The sequence below is a fragment of the Typopeltis vanoorti genome, chromosome 23 (assembly GCF_054136105.1).
Source record: "Typopeltis vanoorti isolate ZY-2024b chromosome 23, IOZ_Tvanoo_1.0, whole genome shotgun sequence".
NCBI lineage: Eukaryota > Metazoa > Arthropoda > Arachnida > Uropygi > Thelyphonidae > Typopeltis > Typopeltis vanoorti.
In genome coordinates this window covers 77600739-77616686 of record NC_143571.1, presented here as the reverse complement: position 1 = coordinate 77616686, position 15948 = coordinate 77600739, and the positions used below count along the sequence as shown (strand labels likewise).

General features: G+C 37.4%; 1 protein-coding gene and 1 pseudogene across 1 annotated transcript in view; one reads left to right on the top strand and one right to left on the bottom strand.

The window, feature by feature from the left end:
* LOC150094013 (uncharacterized) overlaps positions 1-15948 on the bottom strand; it is a 286529-nt gene that overhangs the window by 89621 nt on the left and 180960 nt on the right. The window lies entirely within an intron of this gene.
* On the top strand, positions 9558-9675 carry LOC150094014 (5S ribosomal RNA; annotated as a pseudogene).

The following is a 15948-nucleotide window of genomic DNA, read 5'->3' as shown; positions in this document are numbered from 1 at the left end:
TATAAATCACCTGACTTACAGTTGCACATATGTCAATTCTTACTCGAGACTTAAATGTCACCTCCCAAGCCAACACTACAAGACCATTCTCTTCAAATGAAGGAGATCAAATGGTCAACTCATTTACAGGCAGATTCTCAGATCCATGCTGTTAAAGCAGTTATCCCTGAGTAATGCTATAAATTCATTTATCTTCATCCTGTATGCTTTCTCCCCTCTCCAACTAATATCTTCATAGTTGAAATCACCCATAATGAGTGTTCTTTGTATCCATAAGATTTATATGCCTATGCAATTCAGTCCTCTTCAGATTATTTTAATAGCAGCATGAACTATGTATTTGGTCCTGTTAATCTCTATCCCACACCAAGCATCCTCAAATCCATTTCCTGTACTACCAATACTACCACCATCCTTGGAGATTTTTACTCCAGTTGGATTTAATCATCATCATCATCATCAAATTCCTGCAATTTCAAATCCTCTGTACACTCTGGTGTCCTGCACCAGGGAGAAAACATCACTATCAACAATAACATAGTCAATGAGACTTTTCTTATTCCTAGCCTCTTCTCTCCATGTGAATTTGTGCACATTTTTATGTTGGAACATGGTGTTAGTAATAACCAGTCCATGTCCTGAGCAGAAATCCAACAGATATTTGCCATTATTATTAGCTTTGCTCTTTTCTCCAAATTTTCCCAAAATATTTTTGTATGTCTCACAATCATTTCCTACTCTACTATTTAGATCCCCAACAAGGACCAACTTTTCCTTTTTCATTGTGTCAGTTGCTTTTTCTAAAGCCTCAAAAAATTCCTCCACTTCTACCTTAGTAGAACCTTCTGTGGGACCATAGGCACAAATAAGTCTCATTGTCCAGTTCCCCATTCTCATATTTGCCCACATTACTCTACTTGAGACTGACTGCCATTCAAGAAGATTAGCCTCGTATTTTGTGTTGAATACTATGGCTACTCCTTCTTTTCCTTGATTGTTATTGCCTGAATATAACATTTTGTATTTATTGCTCAGAAAGATCTCACCAGTTTTGGTCTTTTTTGTTTCAGTCATCCCTATTATGTCGATCTGGTACTTATCTAATTCCTCAGCTGGCTCCATTTCTTTGCCATTCACACTTCTTATGTTAGTAGTACCGATTTTCTACTCTCGTGATGTTGAGTTGGGGTTTGTTTTCAGATTTGTTCCAGTAGCTGACTTTTCGCTGTTCGCCCTGGTTCCCTGGCGAAAACAACGGGGACCTTGTTTAACCGGGCAACGCCTCAGCCGGCATGAAATTTTGTCATGTTGTACCATCATTTTTTATTTTGGTTTAACCAATAAGAATACAATTTGGTCGGCTAAATCCCAAATTGCCAGCCCATCCTCGTTCGTTCAGTATCAAAGTAGATACCCAACAGGGTGCACCACGAGAAGGTGAGGATTGGACATTAGGTCAGAAGCCCTGGTCGGTTCTCCGCATTCCTTTAAAGGCTATGTGGAGGTCTCCTCTCAGTTATACAACTTTGACCCTTAAGCACCCCAGTTGGATTTAATTCATCTGCAATCATTAGTAGCACCCCTCCCCCTAAATAAAATGAATCCATCACATTCAATTTTCTATAATTTTTTCGGTTTCACATCATCTACCAATGCTAATAACTTGCTCCTATTCCTGATGCATCTAGCATTAATGTATACAAAAGATAGCCGACTATTTTGGTATTTTATAACTGTATAAAATTCTATATTGTAATTTAAAGATTCTTCTGGTTTGACATAAAATTCTTCGACTGAGTAATCCGAAGCTCAGGCAGGAAGTTGTAAAATTTTAATTTTTTTTAATTGATATTCCTAGTTCTGCTATTCTTATAATAATAATTATGTAGTATTAATTTTTTATGTATTAGAAAACCTACAGCAACAATGGAGTTATCACAGCTGTAATGGTATAATAAATGTATACTTTGAAGTTTAGCAGATTGCATCTCTTCTTTGCACTGTCAGGAGTCTGAATGCTTCCATTATCCTTTCTAATAATGGAAGCATTCAGAAAGGACAATGGGTGGCATTAATGGTGACAAAGGACACCATTAAACTTTGTAAGATCCATATAATTGCAAATCTGAAAGGGTAAGGGGAAAGTTGGTCTAAATTACTCCCATGGTGACCAGATAAGTTGGGACTTTACTGGACTAATACAGACAAGATGAGGAGAATAACTAGATGGTAATGGAAAAGATAGCACAGCTACGTGAAGTTCTCCATTCTCCACAGAACAAACGTTACTGAGTAGTTGGAGAAATGCCTGGCTGATTATGACACAGGTGCAAAAGAAAGGCGAGATGCAAGGGGAAAGAAAGCAGGGTATGAAAGGGCAAAAGAATGAGAATAAGGATCATACTTTGTATGGAGACTTATTGATTAGAGCAGGGCTTAAGAGTGACAAAATCATGTATTCCTAGTGCCAAAATTAAGTATGTTAGTGATGAGTAAGGATGCCATATAAAGGTAAAAGATATTTATTTTGGCTAGTACAATTGATTTAATTGGGTGACAAGTGTGGTATGCAAGAATATATCAAAGAGTTGTTGGTGCATGCAAAAAAAGAAGAGCGAGAAAGTAAAAGTTACAAGTTTGTTGCCACGGCTTGATAAAGGCAAACTGAGATGGAGAGCAATAATTGCAAATGAGTCAGTGCATAGATTGTGGAGTTGGTGTATGTGTGTGGAGTGAGTTGGATGAAGGGATTTAATGGATTTGAGGTTAGGAGTTTTGAGATGTTCGGTGAGTTTGGTAGCACAGAGACAGGGAAACTAAAATGGTTAGGGAAGATGCAGACGAGCATAGGTTCAGACAACCTAGAGATAGAAAGTAGAGGGGTGATTATAAGATTCCAAATGTAGCACTACAGGTTCTTAACTTTAGTGGGCTAAGCAACACAAGGTGTAAGGGAGGTTATGGGATGAAGAGGATATTGCAGGACAGACATATTCAAAATAAGGATGAGAAATTGTTGGCATTTGGTTAGCCCAACTTGGCCAAAAGTTATAAGCATTAGTGAGACTTTGTTAATTGAGGATGATATAGGAATAGAATGCAAAGGATATAATATCTTTAGAGCAGAAAGCAGGATGGGAGAAGGAGCTTTGCTAATGATAGACAAATTGAAGCCAAAAAGAGTAGAAGTACACCAGGTGAACAGGAATGCAAACATAAGCTCAATTGAAGCTATTTGGTGTGAGATAGAGACCAAAAAGATGAAATATATAATTGGTTCCTACTATAGTCAACAGCAGTGTTTCCCAAACTTTTCCGACGGAACACTTCACAAATCCTGAAATTTTCACAGGCCACCTGGGTTATTTAGTAATGTATTAATTAATAATTGCTCAATAATTATTAATTAATTTTTAATTGATCAGTAATTAATCATTAAATATTAATTAATTAAACATAAACATCATTAAATTCATTTGTGCTGATTTTCATTGACATATCCCATTCTGATCACCAAAAATTTATAATATTATTATTAAGTACTTACAAATGAATGCAGACTTTTTCTACTGTGTGCTGGTAGTTTTCCCTTCCTTTTGTACGTCCTGGAGATTGCTTTGTAGGCTGGTGGTGGATGACTCACTATCTGTTGCATCACAAACACCTTCAATAAAAGTTTTCTTAATACCAAAATTAAACAAAGTCCCTTGTCTCTTATTCATATTAAAATTTAAATCTGCAAGTCTATTACTTTTAAAAAATCACGGCACTACGGTTTCGAAACTTTCACCCTACAATACGAACTTGCAAAGAAGGTATTCAGTATTACTAGATTTGAGAACCGGATACAGACTACCTTGATCTTCAATTTTAGAGGAAAAATTTTCTTTATACTTGTTGATTGGTCACTAACATTTGCAACATAATGTTATTTCTTTCAGTTTTGAGAACAGAGGATACGCTGCCCATTGTTGTAATCGGCTTGCAGGCCATTTTTATGATCGGTCATAAACAGCGGTATTCTCTTTCCAGACTGTTGAAAGATTTCGATGTGTGAAAATTAACGATAATTCATTAATATTTCCATGTTTAAAAATATGCCACTTGGTCACTGACATTTGCTACACAGATGACATTTCCTTCAGTTTTGAGAACAGAAGATATGCCACCCATTGTTATAATCCGCTTGCAGGCAATTTTTATGACCAGTCATAAACAGCAGTATTCTCTTTCTTAATGTTGAAAGGTTTCAATTGTGAAAATTAATGATAATTCATGAATACTTCCATATTTAAAAATACACTGCTTGGTCACTAACATTTGCTACACAGATGTTATTAGGAGTTCTGGGTCTGAGCTTTTCAATATATTCACAAATATTATTCTCCTCAGAATATTTCCACTATAAAATATTTATTCATGAAAAATGCTTAGAAAACTAAAATGACAAATTCCAGGACACTTATTCACCTTCTGTGGAACACTGGTGTTCTGCAGACCACAGTTTGGGAAACTCTGGTCAAGATTATAAAGGAGAATGTAGATAACATACACTTAAATAAACTTAAATAGAATAGCAGTATGGGCAAAGGTAAATGACTGCAAGTTCAATGTGGCCAAGTGTTAGGTGATGTACTTTGGGAAAAGATCACAAGTTGTGTACTATATTGATAGAATTGAATTGCAAGAAACTGATGAGACAAGGGACTTGGGGGTTGATTGTGGACAGGAAGTTGAAATTTAGAGGACATATTGCAAAGGTAGCAAATACAGCACATTAGATTACATGATTGTTGAACACATAACAAGCAGGGATAAAGAGGTTGTTGTTCCCCTATATAACACTCTAATAAGGTAATATCTGAACTGTTGTGTGCAGATCTGGACAGCCAAATTCTCTGGGGATTAAGTGTTGGAGCAGATCCAGTCGCAAGTGACAAAGATTGTTGCAATGCCTATGGAATGATTCCTATGAGAATAGACATGGTCTGTAGACTTCAAAAACTAATTAACAAGTAAAAAAAAAAAAGAGGAGACATGATAAAAGCATATGTTATTAAAAGGGGTTTTATAGAATAACAGTCAATGAGGCTTTTCTTATTTCATGTGTCTTCTATATGAACTTGTACACATGTTTATGTTGGAATGTGGTGTAAATAATGACCATTCCATATCCTGAACAGAAATCCGGCAGGCACTTACAATTATTATCCTTGCCCTTTTTCTCCAAAATTTCCCAAAATGTTTCTGTATGATTGGTGGGATTCATTTCTTATGCCACTGTTTAGATATTAAATAAGGACTACTTTTCTTATTTTCTGTATGTCAACTGCCTACACTAATAACTCAAAATTCCTCCTCTTCTTCCTTAGAACCTTTTGTTCATTATCTTGTTGAAAGGCTTACACGGTAGTTAAACATAACTAATAATTAAGGAATTGACAGCATACACTAGAAATATAAATTAAAAACAACTTTAATAAATACTTTCCGATATTTCGGCAACATCATGTTGCCATCTTCTTAGGAAATTAAAATAAAGAACAGGTGCATGCAAGTGCTACATAACAGCAAATGAGAAATGAAGCGAGGAAGTCACCATTTTCCTAAAGTCCTGATGGTGCCCCCTGGTGGGCTATATTGGTAATTATTAGCCTTTGGGCTGAAGTTCTTCTGATATATGTTTCCCAAATTTGGGGCAGTCTTATGCACCCAAATTTGTTGAGGCTTGGCATGTTCCTAAGGGCTGAGGCTGATTCCATGAATAGTCTTTCATATTTGAACTTGCTGCGGTGTATTACTGTGGCTTTCTTCCACCTTATTCTGTGGCGGATACTCACCACAGAATAAGGTGGAAGAAATATCGGAATATATATCGGAATAATACTTGCCGAAATATCGGAAAGTATTTATTAAAGTTGTTTTTAATTTATATTTTTAGTGTACGCTGTCAATTTCTTAATTATTAGTTATCCTGTTTATTATCAGTGGCAAATTCCAGATGCATCTCTGCATGTTCATTTCATTCTCCGCATTCAAATTTTCCCATCCTATGTTATTTCTGCCAATCTTTGCATTCCGGTCTCCTCCAATGATGAGTATATCCTGCTTTGCACATCATCAATTTTTATCCTGCTTTGCACATCATCAATTTCTAGTTGTAGACATCTGTAAAATCTCTCTATGTCTTTATCTGCACTCTCCGCAATAGGTGCATATACTTGAATAGTCGTAATATTAAATGGTTGGGCACTGAATCTTGCAACTATTATCCTTTCACTAATTGGTTTGTATCCTATCATTGCCCGACAGGCCTTGTTACTTAGCAGGAAACCTATGCCTGCTTCATGCTTATTTTCATTTCCTGATCAGAGAACTCTTCCACCATTTGTTTCTCCTGACAGTGTCCATCTCATTTCTGAAATACCCAAGATGTGGCATCTGTATTTCTTCTTGAAGAAACTGCAATTTTCCAGTTGCCCATAGTGTGCAGACAATCAATGCACCTATTGATATTCCATTGCTTACAGACTTGAATTTGATTTCTTTGTCTTTGTTTTCAGTAGCTGATTTTTCGATCCAACCCTGACTGCTTGATTGGGGATGCAGACCTTGTTTGACCAGGCTTCATCTGAACTGGCATGAGTCTTTTCTCTTGTCCTTTAGCATCAGATTTCAATCGTATTTTCTCTTTACTGTCAGCACATCAACATTTATCTGACAAACTGTCAGTCTTCCTTGAAAAGCTTGGGAGAGATGTAAAAAAGGAGAATATAGGTTATATTTAGGCTTAAGGCGGCCTAAGCTCACCTTGATGCAGTACCGTCATTGAACTTCCGTGGCATTTTATAGAGTTACTGGGGTTGTCCACTAACCCACCACATCCTGTTAGTACTGCTGCTTCTTGTCTAGGACTGCTTATTGCCTATTCACAGTAGTATACAGCAGCCAGTATAATGGTGAATACATGCTTTCCATTGTTTAATCATGTTCAAATATTTTCTCTCGAGTTAACTGTTATTACTTGTTTTCCAGTTTAGTTTATTCATGCAATTATCCTGATGAAGTGAAACAAAAGAATTTTTGTGAAATTAGTAAGAAAATAAAAAATAGTTTCCATATGATATTTTTTGGTGGAAAAATACCGGAAAAAATATATTCCCAGAAAAAGGGAAGAGCCCATAGCTGTACCCTCAATCTGTTTATAAATGGTACATTTCCAAGTGGAGTAGCCAGAATGATTGGTAAAATTAAAAAGATCAATGATATAAAGGGGGAGATTTTTTTTTTTTTTTTTTAGTAAATTTAAAGTGTCAAAGTGGGATAATGGTAAAAAGAGGTGACATCAAAGATTACCATAATATCATTGTTATTTAAAATTAAATTTTGTATTAAAGATTTCAAATGACTGGAATTCTTTATATATAAAATGAAGAATGACCAATAAGTGGGGTTATGGATTTAGTTAACTAATCAGTTGCATTAAAGTAGAGAAGTCAGTAGAATCTACTGTGGGATGAAGAGGATTATTGGGTTTTTGAATCTTTGGCAATTCATATACTTGCAGAGTGGGGACTAAACAATGACTTACTTTGTAATTACAAAACCTCATAGAACTTGAGGCTTTGTCTAATTTTTTCCCACTTATTTTGTGCATTTTAATATTGTTCTCCTGACAATGTCTCAATGAATGAATCTTGTCATTAGTATTTTCTTTTCTAACCTCAAAATTTGTACCAGTCTGAACAGTGCATTAAACCACCAAACAATGAAATTTATAGACATCTGTGTAGTTCTGGAAACAAAAAAAAGTCACCTTTGTAAGTAACTCTGAAGTTTGCTCTTTCAGTAATGCAAAGAGCTTAGTAGAAATATTTTCATATATCTACTAATGTATGAAACAAATAGTCTATATTAGATGTTAAAAAAAAGTGGTAATAAATCTTTCAAACAATCCTCAAAGTTAAAGTGATACTAATATTCCTGGAAAATGTTTTCCCATTAATCCATATCATATTCCAAAAATTGTGTGTAATATGGGAAAGGCAACCAAACATCTATAAGAAAATCCCACTGTATTTGATTTATTTAATTCTATTGTAGGGGTGCTTAGGGGGTCAAAGCTATATAATTGAGAGGAGACCTCCACATAGCCTTCGAAGGAATGCAGAGAAACTGCCAGGGCTTCTGACCAAATGTCCAATCCTTACCTTCGAGGTATCCACCTGGATACTGAACGGATGAGGATGGGCTAGCAATTTGGGATTTAGCTGACCAAATTGTATTCTTATTGGCTTAAACCAAAATTTCAAATGATGGTACAACATGATAGAATTCCGGTTAAACAATGCCCCTGTTGTTTTCACCAGGGAACCAGGGCAAACAGCAAAAAGTCAGCTACTGGAACAAATCCTAAAACTTGCCCCAACTCAACAATACCAGAGTTCAAAATCAGTACCATCAACATAAGAAGCTTGAATGGCAACGAAATGGAGCTAGCTGAGGAATTGGATAAGTACCAGATCGACATAATAGGGGTGACTGAAACAAAAAAGACAAAAAAAAAGGTGATATCTTTCTGAGAGCAATAAATACAAAATGTTATATTCAGGCAATGACAATCAAGGAAAAGAAGGAGTAGCCATAGTATTCAACACTAAATGCCAGGCGAATCTTCTTGAATGGCAGGCAGTCTCAAGTAGAATGATGTGGGCAAATATGAGAATGGGGAACTGGACAATGAGACTTATTTGTGCCTATAAGGTTCAAGTAAGGTAGAAGTGGAGAATTTTTTTTGAGGCTTTACAGAAAGCCTCAAAATGAAAAACACAATGAAGAAGGAAAAGTTGGTCCTTGTTGGGGATCTAAATAACAGAGTAGGAAATGATTGTCAGACATACAAAAATATTTTGGAACAATTTGGAGAAAAGAGCAAAGCTAATAATAATAGCAAATACCTGTTGGATTTCTGCTCAGGACATGGACTGGTTATTACTAACACAATGTCCCAACATATGGACATATTCACGTGGAAAGAAGATGCATAAAATAAGAAAAGGCTCATTGACTTTTATTGTTGACAGTGACATTTTCCCACTGGTTCAGGACACAAGAGTATACAGAGGATTTGAAATTGGAAGTGATCACCATTTAGTCTTGAGCATGATAAAATTGAATTTCATATTGAAAAGAAAAACATATAAGAAAGTTTTAAAGAGAATAAAAGTTGAACAGCTCTCAGATGTAAACTGTAGACTAAAATACACAAATATTATTCAAGAAAAAATGAAAGAGTTTGAGAGCAGAAGTTTGAATCTCCAAACCTTGGAGATTCAATGGCAAGCCCTGAAGAAAACACTGATTGATTTAGCCAGAGGCATGTGGTAACGTTGTGTGCAAGGATAGAAAAATCAGAACTCCATGGTGGACACAGGAAGTTCAAGAAGCAGTGAAGAAAAAGAAGAAAGCATATCAAAAGTTCCTGGCCAATAAGTCAGCTTGTGCTCTTAGAGAATACAGAGACAAATGTAAGAAAGCTAAACACTGTGTGCTACTTTCTCAGTTGCCAAATCAGTTTGGAAGCACCAGTTCTCGTCTGATCATTGAAGTTAAGCAAACCTGAGCCCAGTTAGTACTTGGGAGGGTCCCACCTGGGAACCATGGGTGCTGCTGGCATTAATTATTTGGTAGTGTTTGTGGAGAGCTCCTGAGCAGATGTGTCATTTTGAGTAATAATTGGTGAATTTGCATAGTATTTACATAGTCTTGTTTACTTTCGTATTTTAGCTTGTCTGGGTGATTTTCGGGTGTTTTCTGATTATTTTAATTAGTAAATTGCTAGATACGATTATCGTGCACATGGCCCCCATAAAGAGGGATACAGCAAAGATGGCATCCAGGACGCCATCTTTCTTAAAAATTTTAATTTAAAGGTTTTGATTCAGTGTACCGTTTGCGAAATGTATGCATTGAGGAGAGCGGTTGGAGTCTGGTTAAACGATAGTGGAGTGAATGTGTGCAGAAAGTGTAAAGAATGTGACGATTTAAAGAGTGTTTCAGGTCATGAGAGTGATGTCGTTGTTGAAAGTGAGAATCATGAAAATAGTGATATTTGTGAGGTAGTACCAGATAGCCGTGAGAATGGTTGAAAGCGAGAATGAAGGTAAACATACAGAACGAATGAATGAATTATTGGAGAATAAAAATGATGAGACTGATGCAATCAGTGCGATAGCTCGGTTATGCAGAGCGATACACAGTGCAAATCGGCAGATGGAGCAAAAATGTTTACCAAGCATAGTGACTGATAAACAGCAAAAGTATGTTAGAAAAAAATAAGAGTATGATAGTGAGTGTAAACAAAATGAAAGCACGAGTGTTGTATGGAGATTCCTTAGTAAGAGGTGTGTTAGTTGAGAGTTTAACAAAATCGTACCAACCTGGTGCAAATGTTAAGGATGAAAGCGAGTCAATTAGAATGCAAAAGCAGCGGGTAAAAGAACTGATAGTGGTAGCAGGTACAAATCATTTGAAAGGAGCCAAAATGGCTATGAGTGAGGATGTGAAGGAATTGCTTGAGGTAGCAACAGAGAAGACAGAGAGTTAGGATGGTGAGTGTTCCTGTGGTATGACAGTGAAGAGTATAGAAGGAGGGCCATAATTGCAAATGACTTTATGCGTGAATTATGCAGGACGAGTGGTGTGGAATCTGTGGATGTGTGGAGTGAGTTTGATGGGTGAAAGGAGTTATATAAGATGGATGGTTTACATTTGAATGGATTTGGTGTATGGAGACTTGAAAAGGTGTTGTCGAATGTAGTGGAGGTGCAGAATCAGGGAGACGAGTTAGTAAGGGGGGGGAGTGTAGATATGCAGACTTTAGGGAGACAGTTAAGTGTATGAATGTGTGTAATATGCCCAAGCAAGTACGATAGACTATGAATCAGAATGGGATAGTTAGTATAAGGCATCAAAATAGGGATGGGACAAATGGGCTTCTGCAATTCATTTATATTAATGCCAGAAGTATTAGGAACAAGAAGGAAGAATTTTTGGCCTTGGATGGCACTTCCAGGCCACAGGTTATTGGCATTAGCGAAACATGGCTGACAGAATGATATAGCTGGTGGGATTGAATGTGAGGGGTATGGTGTGTTCAGGAGTGACAGGGAGAATAAAATGGGTGGAGGAGTGTTATTAATGATAGCTGATGAACTGCAGCCAAGGAGAATTGAAGTTGTATCGCAGGATAGTGAAAAGAACTCATTTGAGGCTATTTGGTGTGAGATTGAAACTGGCAGAACAAAATATACAGTTGGGTGCTACTATAGACCAGGTGATGGAATAGATGGTGAAGATAGTATGCATAAGCAAATAGAAGAAATGAATGGAAGGAGGGTAATTATTATGGGTGATTTCAACTATGGTAACATTGATTGGAAAGAGGAGAGGACACATGGAATGAAGGAATTGGATTTTATGTGATTATTAAGGGATAACTATCTGCGACAGCATGTAATGGAAAATAGGGTCAGAGAGTGCTTGACCTAGTAATTGCATCTGAGAATTTGGCTAACGAATATGACCATATTGTCACCAACTGGTGAGAGTGATCATAGGGTCTTGACTTGGAAGGTGGCTAATGGTGTGGAATTTACAATTAAGACAGGGTACATGTGGAATTATCGGGCTGGTAAGTATGACAAGCTTAGGAGTTTGATTGGTTCAGTGCCATGGCATGTAAAACTGCAAGGGTTGGATGTTGATAGTGCACGGGAAGTGGTTAGGAAGTGTTTGCATGAGGCAATGACTGACTGTATACCTAGAGCCCGAATAATAAATCAAGTAGGGGTTAAATGGATAAATAACACCATTAAGCTGCAAAAAAAAAAAGAAACAACTACGGAGGGAATTTAATGAGAAAGGTGACCGGCAGGCACATGAATATTATAAAGTGCAGGCCAGAAGGGTAACGAGTGTGGTAAGAAAAGCAAAAAGGGATTATGAAAGAACATTAGCCATGCAGGCTAAAGAGAATCCGAAACAGTTTTTTCGATATGTTGCAAGTAAAAGAAAAAATGTATACGGCAGAATGATTTTAAAGAATGCCGATGGTAGGAAGGTAACCAAATCAGTTGAATTACTGAGTGAGCACTTTGCAAGAATATATCTTCCAGGTGGTGACATTGCAGGAATGAATGAACCCATAGATTATACGGGAATTGTGGTGAATGAAGTGGAGGTGACTAGTCTATTACAAAACCTCAATGTCAATACATCTGTGGGATTGGATGGTATACCAGCTCTTGCCGTACGTGAAGTGGCTAAAGAATTGTCAGTACATGTGACCATTTTGTTTAATTTGAGTCTCGGGTCTGGGTTAGTCCCGAGGGGGTAGAAAGAGGGGAAAATAGTTCCACTGCATAAAGGAGGTTCCAAGACTGCTATTGTAAATTACCGACGGATTAGCATATCAGGAATCGTTGTCAAGGTCTTGGAGAAATTAGTCAAGAGAAAAATACAGAATTGGATAGATGAAAATGGGATACTGTATGGGGTACAACATGGTTTTGTGAAGGGTAGATCATGCCTCAGTAACTTGCTCACGTTTTATAACACAGTGACGGCTGAACTGGATAAGGGTAATGGGTTTACAGTGATTCTACTGGACCTTGCTAAGGCCTTTGACAGAATATATCACATGGAATTCTAATCAGTAAACTGCAGCATGGGGGTGGGGATGGATATAGGTTTGGTGAGATGGATAGGAGGGTGGTTGATGGAGAGATATCAGTGGTTTATTCAGGAGTAGAGTCAAAAAGACAGCTTGTGACTAGGGGTGTGCCGCAGGGTTCTGTTCTTGGACCACTACTTTACAATTTGTTCATTAACGATGTAGAAAAGGATCTGAGAGGAAGTGTTCACTTGTTTACTGATGATGCAAAGTTGGGTAGAGCAATAGTGAGTGCACAGGATGTCAAAATTTTGCAAGATGATTTGGATAGATTGGAGTTCTGGGCTGAGGAGAATGGATGTCGATTTAATGTGGCAAAGCGTAAGGTTATGCATTTTGGGGTGAAACGATTAGCAGCAGTATATCACATTGGTGGAACCGTACTCAAGGAGATTGATGAGGCCAGGGATTTGGGAGTGTTGGTGGATAGGGAGTTGAAGTTTAGGGGGCACATCGCAAAAGTGGCTAAATCAGCTCATCAAATCACTTGGTTGCTGAAAAATACTTTAACAAGCAGAGACAAACAAGTTATTGTTCTTCTGTATCGAGTCTTGATAAGACCACATCTGGATTACCGTGCCCAGATATGGGCACCAGGGTTTCTTCTTGATGGGGAGGAGGTGGAGAGAATCCAGAGACAAGTAAAAAGATGATAGCAGGTCTATGGAATGAACCTTATGAGAACAGGTTGAAGATTTGTGGGTTGCAAAAATTGGTTGATAGGCAGAAAAGAGGTGATATGATTGAGATATTCAATCATATCACCTCTTTGAATAAGATTAATTCAGAAGATATTTTAAGAATAGGACTGGTGGTGGGAGGACTAGGGGCCCATACATGGAAGCTGGACAAGAATGTGGTTAGCAAGAGTGTTAGAGCTAGGTTTTTTACTTGGAGAGTGGTGAATGAGTGGAATAAGCTGCCAGAGTCTGTTGTGGGTGCTATAACTGTGAATGAGTTCAAGGCGAGGTATGATAGATACTGTGTGAATGTTGAATAGTTGTTCTTGACATGATGTCAGGGCCTCTCTTGATGAGTCTGTCGATTCCTTGGAGTTGCTCGAAATAATAATAATAAATATCACGAAGGTGGCAAGATATTCTTGCGATTGTTGAAGCAGCTCAGAAATGGAAGAAAGAGTGCTGTAAAAGGAATTAGAGATGATAAAGGTGACATGAAAACAGGACAAAAAGATATCCTTGAAGTATGGAGTAATTACTTTGAAAAACTGCTAAATAAACAAGCAGTAATAACAGCACAGTGGTAAAAAATACTGACCAGGCATGTGGTCAGGAATAGGAATACATATCCATACTTGAAGTAGAAAAATGCATCAAAAGCCTGAAATGTGGAAAAGCAGCAGAAGTAGATGATATTTGACTAGAAATGCTCAAGCATATAGGTATAAAAGTCATACAGTGGCTGCACTGCATAGTTCAGAAGATTGGATAGAGGGACGAATTCCAGATGATTGGAGTAGAGCTCTCATTGTACCCATATATAAAAAAAATGGAAATAAAACTGAATGTGAGAATTACAGAGACATTTCATTACTGAGTGTTTCTGGTAAGATATATGCAAGTATACCTGAGAAACAGTTGAGTAGGATTGTAGAAGAGAAACTTGGCATAGAACAAGCTGGATTCAGGCCAAATAAAGGCTGTCAGGATCAGATTTTCACTTTACGAGAGATAGTTGAGAAATCATAGGAATGTGGAACTACAAGTGGGGTGATTATGAAGAGCTCAGAAGACAGCTTGTGGGTGTAGTGTGGAATGAGGATTTAGCTGGAAAAGAGATCAGCTTGGGGGATTTTCAAAAACAGTCTTGTAGATGCAATGTATGTCTAAATGTATTCCAAAGGTGAGAAGGTTAAATAAGGTAGGTGTGAGATGGATGAATAAAGAGATTAAGCATGCAATACAGAGAAAAAGGGTATTGTGGAGGCAGCATAAGAGAAGCGGAAATAACCAATTTCATGAGGTCTACAAAGACCAGGCAAGGAAGGTGAGTTGGTTGGTGAGAGTAGCTATAGAGACATATGAACAGCAGTTGACTAATGAAGCCAAAAAGAATCCTAGGGAGTTCTTTCGATATGTAGCCAGCAAAAGAAAGAATGATTATGGAAGGAGGACACTGACTGGAGAAAATGGTATAAAGGCAGCTGTTGCAGAATGTGTGGTGGAGATACTAAATGAGCAGTTCATAAACATCTTTCAATCTTGTGAATGTGACTTCATGGAGAGATTGAGAACAGTTGATGATGAGGAGAGACTGTTAGTGAGCAAGAGGTGTTTGGGGAGTTGAGTAAACTAGATGAAAATAAGGCTGTGGAACTTGATATTATATCACCATATATTCTGAAGGAATGTGCCGGGTAGTTAACACCTGCCTTGACATTTTTTTTTATTATGAGTCTTGCACTAGGTCAAGTTCCTAAAGAGTGGAAGGAGGGCAAGATTGTGCCACTTCATAAAGGAGGTGGTTAAACTCAAGCATCAAACTATAGGCCTATCTGTGTGTCAGGTGTTGTAGTTAAGTTGTTGGAGAAGCTTGTGAGAACTAGGATCCAGGGTTGGGTTGATAACAATGGTATTATCTTTGATGGATAGCATGGATTTGCTAAAAGGAGGTCATGTTTTAGTAATCTACTTACTTATTACAATAAAGTGACTGCTTCCTTGGATAGAGGAGAAGGATACACAGTAATATACTTGAATTTCACAAAGGCTTTTGATAGAGTACCTCATGATAAGTTGACAGTCAAACTAGAGCAGATGGGGTTCAAAAGTAGATTAGTACATTGGATTGGAGACTGGCTATCTGATAGGTGTCAACAAGTTGTGTATGCAGGTGCGATATCCAGGAAAAGGAAAGTCACTAGTGGAGTGCCTCAGGGGTCTTTTTTATTGCCATTACTGTTTAACTTGTATATTAATGATATTGACAAAGATTTCGATGGAGATATTCAGTTGTTTGCAGATGATGCAAAGTAGGGACGAACCATAAAGTGTAGTGAAGATGTTGTGGCCTTACAAGAAAACTTTAATAAATTGAGTGATTGGGCATTGAAATGGGGATGCGAGTTCAATGTTGCAAAATGTAAGGTATAAAATTTGGAAAACAAAGATGGGATGCAAAATTTATGCTTGGTGAGAAATTATTGTTGGAGATAGAGTAAATAAGAGATTTGGGGATGATAGTGGATAAGGATC